This window comes from Pelobates fuscus, chromosome 6 (genome assembly GCF_036172605.1).
Source record: "Pelobates fuscus isolate aPelFus1 chromosome 6, aPelFus1.pri, whole genome shotgun sequence".
Taxonomy (NCBI): Eukaryota; Metazoa; Chordata; class Amphibia; order Anura; family Pelobatidae; genus Pelobates; species Pelobates fuscus.
Genome location: NC_086322.1, coordinates 168,142,315 through 168,155,222, shown reverse-complemented (window position 1 = coordinate 168,155,222; position 12,908 = coordinate 168,142,315).

Sequence of the window (12,908 nt, the reverse complement as noted above, 5' to 3'; positions counted from 1 at the left end):
TTTCGAGGATGTACAGAGCCTTGAGCCCAGACATCCGGCTCTGTACATCTGATCGCCCCGCTTTTTGCAGCAATACCCAGATGGGACCCGGGGCTAACTAGCCATGTAGGTTTTAACCCTGTAACCTCTTCCCTCCTAGGGGCGCTGAGTCCCAAAGTGTAACCCCCCCTGAATGTAATGTGATTTAATGTATATCCCTGGGTACTGTTTGGTATCTCCCAGGGCGGGAGATGGCTATCTGTAACCCAGCCCCCCTACTGCCAGGGACTAAGGAAAGTGTATTGTATGGAATGGAGACCCCCTGTGAGGGTCTGTGCATAAAAGAATCCTGTGTTCAATAAAGATTGTGAATCAGTATGGTGAGAAGACAGTGCTTAACCCCTTAAGGACACATGACATGTCTGACACGTCATAATTCCCTTTTATTCCAGAAGTTTGGTCCTTAAGGGGTTAAACCTCCAAACTGTGTGTCGTCCTGTTATTGGAGGGGAGGAAGATTCAACCCCTATGTCTGCTGTTCCAGCTTGCAGGGGAAGAAAAGGGAGAAAAGTCCTGGTAAGGACTAAGAGCTTCCAGGGCTGAGTGTCGTCTCTGCCTGGGAACAAGATACTAGGAAGTCGTCCCGCTACAACCACAAACTATGCAACAATGTGCAATGTCAATCAGCAGTAGCTATGGACAGTAAGGTAATATATTAATTCACAGGATGAGAATATAATTTTGCCTCTTTATAAATCACTGGTAAGACCACATCTTAAATATGCTGTGCAATTTTGGGCACCTGTTCTAAAGAAGGATATCATGGCACTAGAAAAAGAAAGTTTAACAAATTTACACCTCTTTAGTTTAGAAAAAAGTCGCCTGAGAGGGGATACGATAACATTATACAAATATATCCGGGCCAATACAAACCATTGTGTGAAAATCTATTCACAAACAGGACTATACATAGGACACGAGGTCATGCGTTTCAACTCGAAGAAAGAAGATTTAGGAAAGGTTTTTTGCCATAAGAACAATAAGGATGTTGAATTATCTGCCTGAAGAAGTGGTTTTATCAGAGTCCGTGCAGATGTTCAAACAGCAACTAGATGCATACTTGCAAAAACAGAATATTCAATTATATAATTTTTCAAATGTAGGGTAATAACTGCTTGATCCAAGGATAAATCTGACTGCCGTTCTGGGGTCAAGAGGGATTTTTTTTCCTAGTTTGCTGCAAAATTGGAAGTGCTTCAAACTGGGTTTGTTTGGCTTCTTGTGGATCAATAGCAAAAAAATGTTAGGAAGGCTGAACTTGATGTATCTTTTCAGCATATGTAACTATGTAACTATTTTGGGATTTACTCGCTTTATGTAGACAGTTATGATTGCTGGTAATTCAAAATAAATTTCCATCTTCCAGTAAAAATAGGTGTGGAGTTAGAAGATGTCAGTTTTGGTTTTATTTTCGCTCTTTTAGCCTAACATTTTTAATTCACAATTTAGTGAATAAACCTAGCAGTGTAAGGTACACTAAACAACAGCTTTTTGCTGCTAAAAATGTATGGTATGCCTTATCTTACCTGTTTCTAGTAAGTTACATGCTTACCAGACACATTATGTGATTTTGTGTGTGACATTGTATTGTACATATTACACTATCGTATGCTATCTTCTTTTGTTTTCTGAGGTTTCTATCTTCCCAGGATATATTTATATAGTTGCATTGACATTTTATTTGGCACTTGCACTTCATAGTAGATCTTTAGTATGTGTTCATATGTTGGAACTTTATTTTGTATAATAATATTTATTATTGTGTGTGACACTAAAAGCGCATTCTTTGGCATTGGCACTTTGTTGAAAGAGGAGTTTGGTATACGCTTGTTAAGAAGTTTTACTGAAATGCTGCACTATTTACAACATTAAAACAACCTGCCTAATATTGTATAGGTCACCCCCAGTGCTACCAAAACAGCTCTGCATCGAGGCATGGACTCCACAAGACCTCTGAACACGTCCTGTGGTATCTGGCACCAAGACACTAGCAGCAGACCCTTTCAGTCCTACAAGTTGCAAGGAAGATGGATCGGATTTATTGTTCCAGCACATTTCACAGATGCTCAATTGGATTGAGATCTGGGGAATTTGGAAGCCAAGGCAACACCTTGAACTCTTTGCTCTTTGTCATTTTCCTCAAACCGTTCATGAACAATTTTTTGCATTTTGGCAGAATGCATTATCCTGCTGAAAGAGGCCACTGCCATTAGGGAACATCATTGCCATAAAGGGGTGTATGTGGTCTGCAACAATCTCTAGGTAGGTGCTATGTGTCAATGTAACATCCACATGAATGCCAGGACCGAAGGTTTCCCAGAGTACAACACTGCCTCTGCCAGCCTGCTTCCTTCCTGCTCTCTTCTGCAGGTAAACAACGCACGTGCACACGGTCATCAACCTGATCAAAAAGAAAATGTGGCTCATAAGACCAGACAACCTCCTTACTTTTTCCTCCATGATCAAGTTTTGATGGTCATGTCCTCATTAAAAGAACTTTCAGCTTTCATAATGGCCACTCTGACTGGTCTGAGACTACACAGACCTATATGCAGCAAAATGCACTGTGTGTTCTGACATCTTTCTATCATTGCCAGCATTAAGTTTTTCAGCAATTTGAGATACATTAGCTCTTCTGAGTGATCATACCAGCCATGCTAGTCTTCGCTCCACCAAAATGAGACTTGTGTTATAGGAAAATGAGACTTGTGTTATATGGTAATATGTGTCAGAAGAGCTAGCCTTCGCTTCTCATGTGCATCAATAAGCCTGGGTCTGTTTGTGCAGCTGGTGAAAAGGAACCTGTCATAAAAATTACCTTACCTGTCTTAAAACACTTCCCCAACCTGGGCATACATCTTCCATGATATATACAATGGCTTCATTGCCAGCATGCTGGTTGTGAAGATTGCTGGGACAATATGAACTCTGTCCTTCCTTCTGGCAGTTATTTTAGTAACTGTTGTCTTCCATTATCCCCAGAGTTGCTCCACCTTGGGATAGGATTATGTGTGACGGGGTTTGATGTTGGGAATTATGGAACTATAGAAGAGAAGTCCAGGCACTCTCAGGATACAAAAAGGCACATTTATTGAACCCACTGCAACGTTTCAACCTCTTCTATTTTCCTTCATCAAATATTTGGTTCCTGGTACTGGGACTGGTCTGGTGCACCTGGATACATTTTAAATGGGTTTGAGTGCAGTTCCACATTCCCGCTATATTATATTCAAAATGGGAGTTATGGAACTGTCTGTTTTTGTATGTCTGACATCTCTTGTGGTTTCCCAGATGTTTCTTATATCTAAATCACCCTGTGGCCATTTATAAGTGCAGGGTGTGTATTATAGTTTTGCTGTTTGTCACATGTCTTGTATTTTTTTCTGTCCTGCTGATGTTCTCTGCCAACTAGATGGATTTGACTGTGGAGCCTATGCAGTGCCACCTGTTGTTGTGAACAACTTGAAACAGCTATTTGCACTCCATGAAAAGGCTCATGCATTTGCATATATAGGTAGATTTGCATATTACAGTTTATGTAGGCAGGGGACAATGAAGCACAGTTTTCAGATCTTCTTGCTGGATGCACTAGTCTAAGTGCAAATGAGCATTTTGTCCTGAATTTTAATAAAACCAGTACTTTGTGAATCTTTGTACAGGAATCAGGTGTGAAAGCACCAGATTTATTCTGGACACCAAATGTGTCTGGCTATTTTTGCAAATTTGCTTGACCCGCTGAATTGCAACCGGAATTGGCTATAATAAATATGAGAATTGTCATTTCTGTCAAGGTTCAACCCTATCAATCTCTAATCATAAAATTAGCTCAGTCAACTATTTATCAAATATAATAGATTTACATTACATCACAAAATGCATTCCAGAAAAAAAAAAACATCATCATAGAATACTTACAAAGTCAGAGGGGGGGGGGGCGTGTCCGGCAGCCGACCAAGATGGCAGTGTGAACCCGGAGCTCCTTGTGGCACCCGCACCGAAACCGCACCAACCAGCTCATCCCGCTCGCAGCACGCACCAAATGGGACGCACAAAGAAGCTCACCGACACCGGAGGCACCCCGAGGCCCGCGGGTCCCGGAGGGGACCACACAATCAGGTCCTACATGCAACCCGCTACCCGCGCGCAATCCCCGCAGCCGGAAATGGAGGCCGCAAACCAAGCGCCGGACTCCACTCCATCCACCCCGGCCAGGCACTCACCAGCCTTATCTGCAGCCTCAGAACCCCAGATGCAGCAGGAGGAGGGATGGAGGGAGATACTGCCCAACCTCCTAATGAAAACAGACATTGAGGCCCTCTCAGACCGCCTAGGCCGGGTGGTACGAGAGGAGGTGGCCCAACTCCGGGCAGATATGGCTAACATGGAGGCCCGCATGTCCGTGGCGGAGGCAGAGACAAAGGCCCTCCGGACAGATTTGGAGCACACCAACACGACTGTCACGGGCCAAGAAGCAGACATGGCGTACCTGACCACGTGGGTGGACGACCTGGACAACCGCAGCCGCAGGCTGAACTTACGCGTCCGCGGGGTGAGAGAAGGAGGCCCGGCGGAGAATATCCCTGACATCCTGAGACAACTATTCGCACAGGTACTGGGGGGTCAGCAGATACCCAGAATAGGCCTAGTGAGGGCACACAGGGCCCTAAGACCCATGCCGGCCCCAGAAGACCAGCCCAGGGACATCATTTGCTGCCTTGACAATTACCAGCTAAAGGAGGAAATACTACGCACAGCACGCCGCATGGGAACCATATGCCAAGAGGGGCAAAGCATATCCATCTACCAAGACCTGTCCCGCTATACACTACAAGCAAGGCGAGCTCTACGCCCTGTGACCTCAGCGCTACAACAAGCAGGAATTCCGTACCGATGGGGCTACCCATTTTCCCTGACAGCCAGACAGGGCCCGGATCAACTAACGATGAGAAAAGCAGAAGAAGTCCCAAGCTTTCTACGCACCCTAGGCCTCCCACCAATACAGGTACCCGATTGGCTAACAAGGTCATTCCTCCAGCAACCACCAGGACTGCAGCAACCACGCAGACAGGACCAAAACCCTCAAGGGCCCCAGCACCAACGCCGCTGTGACTGGAACCCAGGCCAGGCGAGGCGTGAGCAGTAAACAGACCATCAAACAACCAGGGGGGGACTCAAGGGCGGCAGAGAGAACACACCGAACTGTGAGTACCAACTATAGACGCACACACAAGTACAAGCTAGAAAGATTGGGGCGGGAAAGGGTAACCGGGGGGCCTGAGGGGACTACCGCATAATACCACACGCAACTTTGAACTAGAAGGGAGGGAACTGGACTCTTGGGGAGGGGAATGGGAACAAGGGTCGGGCCAGGCCAAGGGGCCAAAGAGGTTATGGACGAACTAACACCTGACGCCCAAGCTCTACGGAACCGCATAGCACACAGGAAGGACACAGAATGCACGCACAAATGGAGCCACACTAGGGACGGGAGGGAGGGCCAGGGGAAAAGGGCAGGGAGGGAAGGGCAAGGGCTCCGCGAGCACAAAGTGCAAACACAGACGGCAGTAAGCACACAGAGGGAGGGGAGAGGAAGGAGGGCTGGGGGAAGAAAGGGGGGAAAGGGGAGACAGTGAGAGCACGAAAGGGGCAAGGAGAGGGTGAGGAGGGAGGGAGGGGATCACTACAACCCTAATGCTAGTACTGGGGCGCCCTAGGAATGGCGAGAGGGGAATGGGAGACCACAGGCAACAAGAGCAGATGAGGGGAGACAAAACGAATTACAAAGCAGTTAAGGGGTTATAATCTATGCATGCTTGCTATTTGTGATATATCTGATGTCTAAGATGCCACACACACACTGCTCCCGCTGGGCAGCAGACCCTTTGACTAGTGCTCCCACATACTTGGTAGACGGACATACTACATGATACGAAACAGAGACTCCCTAAGACGCCGCAAAGGCAAAAACCGCCCTACCACGACCCCAGTTCTCAAAATATCAGTATTAGAGACGCTAAAAGAAGTACGCAGCAGTACCCCCCCAAGGCAGACCCGAGTGACCAGCCGCCCCACGACCCCGACAAACTACTGAGAACAACCAAACCACCACGGCACACGACTGTCCACCAAAAACCATGCAAAGCCCACGGATCATGGGCCCCCCCCGGTAGGACCGCGCCAGCGCATAGGCTGACAGGGCGACCACCACACCAGAACACCATAAGGCAGCTCAGAAACCAGCACCACCACGCACTAACGCACACCAAACGACCCATGCACGCACCACACCGAGAGAACGAGCGGATGCTCCGATCACATAGCCACTAGAGAGACGGGAATCCACACAGCAAATCATACTTCAAAACACAAACACCCCTACGGACTCGGTAGGGAAAGCTCAGGCACACGGCTAGACTCCCCCGCAGGACCAGGACACACGGCCCCCTTCGCAGGAAGGGACGCACACACCCTAAAGACGACTAGGTCCCACCGACAGGCCGGACACTCAGTCGCACCGACGGGTTAACTGTCCATTACCCTACACGGACACTGACCCCCAGAGGCAGTGCATACACACACAAGGCAGATACACCACCCACACGCACACACACCTACACGACGCAACCCGCACAAACACCCGCAAACCCAACACCACCCACCTCCTTCTGCCCCCACCCCCAGCCATATCCACCAGTCCCCCTGGGCCGCCCGCGGGATGCCGGCCCCAGGGCCAAACGGATTCGCGCGGGAGGACCTGACTATCGTCTTGTACAACGTGCAAGGACTGAACATCAGGGAAAAACGAACTAGACTATTACGAGACCTAAAACGATACAAGGCGTCAATAGCCTTCCTGCAAGAAACCCACTTTCAGGAGAGTAGAGCACCAGCCCTGAAAGACCGCAATTTCCATGTGGGATACTTCAGTAACAACCCGGACAAGCGCACGCGGGGAGTCGGCATTCTCTTCTCCAGACGTATCCCATACGCAGAAAAAGCTACCATCAGATGCAGCCAAGGTAGGTATGTTTTCACCAAAGGCACAATCCTGGACCAAACATACACATTTGCCAATGTGTATGCCCCGAACACTAAGCAACACCAATTCCTCGGACGCGCACTGAATACGCTGATGAAATTCACAGAAGGTACACTAATAATTGGCGGAGACCTAAATCTGGCATTACATCCGGACCAAGATTCCTCGTCCCCACAAAGTGCAACCCCACACAACAGATATGCGAACACCCTGCGCCTCCTCCATCACCACCAATTGGCAGACTGCTGGCGGGCGATGCACCCAACAGACCGCGATTATACTTTCTACTCCAGGACCCACGCAACATACACGAGGCTCGACTACTTCCTCACACCGCACCCGAACCTGACTCTGCTCACCGCTGCAGAGATCCTACCGATGACATGGTCAGACCACTGCCCAATCCGCATACGGCTGAAATCACAGCTGTTCAGACCCAAACAAATGTCGTGGCGGCTGAACGAATCGCTGCTTTCCGACACAACAGTGGTAGATAAAATCAGCGACTCCATACGAACATACTTTGTGGAAAACGAAACCGACGACGTAACGCCACTGACGTGTTGGGAGGCACACAAAACTGTGATCCGAGGCCAGATCATAGCACTCAGCGCATCACGCAAAAAGAAGGCGATACAAGAGATAACCGACCTCGGCCGAGACATAGCAACCCTAGAGGCGCGACATAAACGCACCCTGGACGCGACAACATACAGAGACCTGATAACCAAACGTGATCAACTCACCACACATCTCAACCGCTCGATACAACGCTCATATCAACACTTCAAACACATGATAAATGAACACGGGGACAAATGCGGGAGACTACTTGCAAACCTCCTCAAACAGCGCAGGACCCAACTCTACATCCCGAAAATCAAGGACGCCAGACAGCAACTCAGACACAGGCCGGACCACATATCCGCAACATTCCGAGCATACTACCAGAACCTGTATAACCTCCGCCAAACAGCCCCAGGAGCTCCACGGCCAAACATCACTGAAAATATCAGGGACTACCTGGTCTCCGCGAACGTGCCCGACATAGGCGACATAGCACGGGAAGCGTTAGAAGCACCCATAACACCAGAGGACATAGCATATGCCATCAAGAGGGCGAAAACCGGCAGAGCCCCAGGACCGGACGGCCTCCCCCTCCAATATTACAAAACATTTACGCAGGTAACGACACCGAAACTCCTGGTGGCACTTAATTCCATCCAAGAAGGAGCCACACCGACGGCCCAATTCACCTCGGCCAACATCACCCTACTCCCGAAGGAAGGGAAGGACCCAACACTGTGCCCCAAGCTTCTCGCAAGCATCCTCGCGACCAGACTGGCGCCACTGCTCCCCGCGTCAATCCGACCAGACCAAACGGGATTCATCCCAGGCAGGGAAGTGAGGGACAACACCATCAGAGCCCTAAATATCATAGCCCACGCCAAGACGCTAAAGACGCCGGTACTACTCCTGTCTACAGACGCAGAAAAAGCGTTTGACAGAGTGGACTGGGACATGATGTTCGCAACACTGCGACAGTTCGGCGTCGGGGCGAAGTTCCTCACCTGGGTGATGGCGCTATACACTGACCCGTCAGCAAGGCTCAGGATCAACGGCGCACTATCGGACCCATTCAACATCCTCAACGGAACCAGGCAAGGATGCCCGCTCTCACCCTTACTGTTTGCTATGACGCTGGAGCCTTTTCTTAATAAGATCAGACAGAACGCGGACATACAAGGAATGGAGATTGGAAAAACGCACCACAAAATCATGGCGTACGCGGACGACCTGTTGTTTGTAGTCACGAACCCAGAGACCTCCCTCAGGGCAATACAGACAGAATTTGAACTATATGGCCGACTCTCGAATCTCCAAATCAATCACTCGAAGTCAGAGATCCTAAACCTAACGGTCAACCACGCATTGAAAACAATGATCCAGAGACAACACCCATACCGCTGGTGCGACCACAGAATGAGGTACCTGGGGGTCTGGCTCACACCCAATCCAGCAGACCTATACGCCCAAAACTACCTCCCACTGTTGAGAAAAGCAATGGAGGAACTGCACAAATGGAGCTCATACTACATATCATGGCTAGGACGGGTGAACGCGGTCAAGATGACGCTGCTTCCCAAGCTACTGTTCATATTCCAAACAGTCCCGATAACAACTCCACCATCATTTTTTACGGCACTGAAAACAGAAGTCCGCAAATTTATATGGAAAGGCAGGTCCCCCCGGATAGCACATGCCCAACTAATCCTACCCAAACTACGGGGGGGATTGGCAATGCCGGACTTTGAGAAATATCACCACGCGGCACACCTCACGAGAATCATCAGTTGGACGGTAGCAAGCGGCACGAAACTGTGGACCCAACTAGAATCAGCAACGACCAACTGCGACCTCAGGACACTACCGTGGACCCCAAAAGCCACATACAAACACAAGCACATCACCAACCCATTTGTGGCGGCCACCATGCAAGTCTGGCACAGACAGGGCACGAAACAGTACCTGACGACAGACCCTGGCCCACTCCTCCCCTTGAGAGGCAACCCAGACTTCCCGGCAGGAGACATGGGCACAACTCCGCACCCAATAGGAAAAAGCCAATCATCCGCATAAAAGACATCCTCCGAAACCCCTTTGACATCCGACCACTACATGAACTATTCCCGGACAGACCACATACCTTCGCACACACACTCCAGAGAGCGCAAATGACACAATACGCCCGATCCATCCCCCAGAAACCATCCCTCCTGAGGGAACCAACCACGTTCGAACACCTCTGTTTGCAAGACCAAGAACCACCCCGAGCCATATCACAGATTTACCAGACCCTAATCATGAGCAGATACCTACTGGCACCCCCATGCATCAGACAATGGGAGAAGGACCTACACGAGCCCATGACAGAGGCAGACTGGGACACGGTCATCACCTTGATACAAAAGACACCGGGCTCAGCACGTCTACAGGAAAATTCCTACAAGATCCTCACTCGGTGGTACCTGACACCATCAATGCTCCACGCAAGGAACCCAGAGGTGCCAGACACCTGCTGGAGATGCGAGGAGGCAGTAGGCACATTCAAGCACATTTGGTGGTCGTGCCCCAAGATCCGTCCATACTGGGAGACGATTGGGAAGACTATACACGAAGTAACGGATGAATTACTACCAGAGACCCCAACTGCCTTCCTCCTACACAAAACCACCATGCCAACACCGGCATACGTCAGATCCATCATCCCCAGACTGCTCAACGCGGCCAAGGCAACCATCCCCATCTACTGGAAACAAACAGCTACGCCCCCACTGAAACGATGGGTAGCAGAAGTGGAAGCGACGCGAACATTCGAAGACGTGAAAGCCGTCACCCCGCGACAAAGGGACCAATACACACAACGCTGGTTCTACTGGCTACGCCACACCACGTCCGACCCCTTCCAAAGCCGCCTTGCGGCAGACACCCCCGAGAGGAACGAGCAAGAAAGCGGCAGGCCAGAGCGGGGAGCCGAGAGACCCGGGGGCTGAGCAGAACGGGGCAGCAACGGGGGACTGGATAACAGGCCACCAACCCGCAACCCCCTCACATACCCTCCCGGGACACGGCCACACACACATACACTCGAAAAACGACCTCAGACACAAAAGATAGCCACATAACCAGGCGATGAGAAAGGAGACACAAAATACGACAATGACCAACCACATGCTGAGGAGACACAAGCAAGACATACCAGCCACACACAACACAGATGCCTGAGAATTTACCGAGGGGCTACAGCGGCCAAAAATAGACAGAACAAGACGAAACAATGCAACACACACAACCCACGTTACCGCCTAGAACACAGGAGGCACGGGCCACATAACCGAACCCACTAGAAAGTTGGGATGCACACGAGATAGCAACAGACCCGGCACAACACATGACAACAAGCAGGGAAACGAGACGGGACAGAGGGAACCACATCCGAGACACGCGGGAAAGATGCAGTCGGAACGATAACAAACCAGACGCCCGAAACACGCCAAGCAAATATACCACACATCTGAACAACACTGAACCACACACAGCCCTAAGAACATGTTAAGCACACGCGGCGCTGACAGACTCCACTATAGATACCAGGAATACACACCTCACTCACCGAACGACACCCACACACAACTCAAACCAAACACAGCACACAAACTAAGATCACTATTAAGGATGCAATAGACATGCCCAAACAACCTCTGCGCAGGCACCAAAAGTCATCACTGCAGCTAGGTGAAAGGAACCTCGGCGCAGGCAATAAAACGCTATGATAGATGTATTGAGAAACACGCCTCTGCGCAGGCAACTAAACGCGATGTTAGATGCAGGGTATGAAACGCCCCCGCGCAGACGACTGACTGCTTCGATTAATACAACGAGGAACACACTTTCACACAGGCGATCGACTGCAATGTGCACATGCAGCCGTAAACCACATCCACGACATGACACGGATGATAATACTCGCAACACAATTACATGAGTCACAAATAACCATCCACGGGATAGCCATGCGAAATGTTAAAAGCATAGCACTTTCATTATCCACCTAGGTAACGCACCTAAATGACACAAGCCTTTACATACTCCTTAAGGTACCACTACATCTTCACAAGGGCCAATTTAGAACCACCCTATACAGTTGTATGCAATACACAACTATTGTTTTTCTTCTAGAAAAGTATGTTGAAATGTTAATTCAGAATACTGTGGTTAAGTGTTAGATTAAAGCCTAGACATAGTTTATGTACGATAAAAATGACCTGATTGATTCGCCTCTGCGCAGGCGATAATTTACAACTGTAATTTTATACTGATGCTTAAGCCTCTGCGCAGGCGACTGTTCGCTTTCATGAAACTCGGTTTGATGTAAGAAAACTTAACATGATACCAATAAATATATTTAAAACAAAGTCAGAGGGGTATGCAGTTTTGGTTTCCAGCCCTAGAGTTAAGAACTCTGGTATAGAAACTCCAGAGAAATGTAGCAATAAAACTATTTAAATTGCTTCACTCAACAAGCAGTAATTGTGCAATATGCTCTTACAAATCAGAAAATATAAATTTAGATTGTTAGACCTGAGATTCTTTACACGTAAATATATAGGAGCTATAAAATACTTTTTTTAAAATATTAGAACATATTAGAAATATTTGGGCAAAAATGACACAGGTCTAAGTGCCGCAAGTGCCTTTGGAAATGCAGTAGTCTGAGTCAGAGCAGGAAGATTGGTCAATACCTGCCTAGGAGGTAACAAAAGAGGCAAAGGCAGAGGATACGATTCCTGCCTTGAAGGAGAGCTGTAAGAGTTCCCCAGTAACCCCAGTCCAGTTTCAGCGACTGGGTCTGAAGTGCTTGAGAGCCTCATGGTAGCAGCGAAGAAGCTGATCTAGCCGATGTACAGGAGCTCTGTTACAATTGGTAGCAAGCGGCAGGATGCTTCTTCATTTATGGGACCAGAGGTACAATGTTGATATGGCCAAGACAAAGGAACAGACCTGCCAAACATGAGTGCAGGAGAGGCTTAACTTGTGAGAGCACAACCGGTCAGAGGCAGGTATCCGATAAGCAATGACTAGCATCATCAGGCCAGAGGAGCTGTGGTGGGAGCCGAGCTAAGCTGAATTACAAATCACCAATGGGACCCCACTAGAGGAGGGTGGGTTCTTGCAGAGGGTTTAGGAAAGACTGACCTTGCATGGTGCTAACCTGTTAGAGGCTGATATGGGTCAGGCAGTAGCCAACATTGCCATTTGAGAGGAGCCA